Genomic DNA, 1,303 nt, shown 5'->3' on the forward strand with positions numbered 1-1,303 from the left:
CCACCCGAGACGCTCTATTTAAGCGGGGTGACCTGTCGGCTCAGGAGGGCCATGGACCCTCCTGGGGCTGACGGGCCAGTGGGCCCACTGCACCAGGCCTGCTCACTATCCGACTGTGCCTGCTGGCTGGCGGCCAGGTCCGAATTTATGCAAATCTCGGGCCGAGCAGGGCCTGATGGGAGAAATGAACTGTGCTACAATGTGCCTCTTCTGCTGGGCTCTGCCTGCCGGAGCTTCTCCCTGCCTGTGGGGCAGGCAGCTCTGCAGACGCTCAGGGCTTCTGGGAGGGCTGGGTCTGGGTCAGTGCCGGCCTTCTCACCCTCGCTTAGCGGGGCTTCCAGAACAGGCCCCGCCGCCCAACCCCTGCCCTCTTGCTCGCAACTCATACTTACCTGGCAGGGGAGCATCTGTGATCAGAAAGGCAGAGCTCCCCGGGTGAGGCTCATCCATTGCACATCGGATTTGCTGACTCCTGCGATGTCCCCAAATGCAGGGTACTCGACTGCATTATTTCTAGTAGTGGGGGACTGCGTTCGCGATATCCCCTGATTTATTGGTAAAAGAAAGAAAAAGTTTAGTGTGCGAGTCAGCTGGTTTACACACAGAGCCCCTGGTCTTGCAGCAGAGTTTCTTTTGCTGTAGTCAAGAGGGCCAGCCCCGAGCAGCTCAGGGGTCCAGCCCTGATGCATTGGTGAAAGAAAGAAAAAGTCACTGGGACCCTTATTGGCCCATGTGGGCCAGTTTGATGAGTTAATTTACTCTGCTGTGACTAGTAGTTTTGACCAGTGTTGCTGAATAAATATTCTTTAAAATGTACAATTTGCACGTCACTTTATCAAAAAGCTCCCCTGGGTACTACTCAAACAGTATCACAAAAGGAATGAAAAGCTATTTGCAAGTGCGAGCCACTTTTTCTTTGGTGCCTGAGACAATTACATGGCCCAGTCTGACCCCGGATGATGCTAGCCTTTGTTGCTGTGTGCAGTTCGGAAGCACCGACCCCACAGTGTCTTTGTTGAGGGCATAGGGGCATTGGTATCCCGAAAGGGACCAGGGCAGGGAGTGGACAGGTGGTGATGTTGTGTAAGTTGGCTGTAGAGGCGTTGTCTGGAGTGTTGTAATGTAACAGACACATGAACCCTCAATATGTTGAATTGGGCATATGTGTAGAAGAGATAGAGCCATCCCGTGCTTGCCACACGATTGTTCTCCACCCGACCTGGTGTGTGGAAGGTCAGTACTCCATGGTGCGACAAGTAAAAACCTTGTAGAATTAAATCCAGTTGCAAATAAATACACAGTG

General features: G+C 52.8%; 1 non-coding gene across 1 annotated transcript; it reads left to right on the forward strand.

Moving 5' to 3' along the window:
- Positions 1-384: 384 nt before the first annotated feature.
- LOC138490502 (U1 spliceosomal RNA) lies at positions 385-548 on the forward strand. The gene has a single exon (XR_011275491.1). It is a non-coding gene; the product is annotated as a U1 spliceosomal RNA (small nuclear RNA).
- The last annotated feature ends 755 nt before the right edge of the window (positions 549-1,303 follow it).

Source organism: Ambystoma mexicanum, chromosome 9, assembly GCF_040938575.1.
Source record: "Ambystoma mexicanum isolate Mex_15411 chromosome 9, UKY_AmexF1_1, whole genome shotgun sequence".
NCBI classification, from domain to species: Eukaryota; Metazoa; Chordata; class Amphibia; order Caudata; family Ambystomatidae; genus Ambystoma; species Ambystoma mexicanum.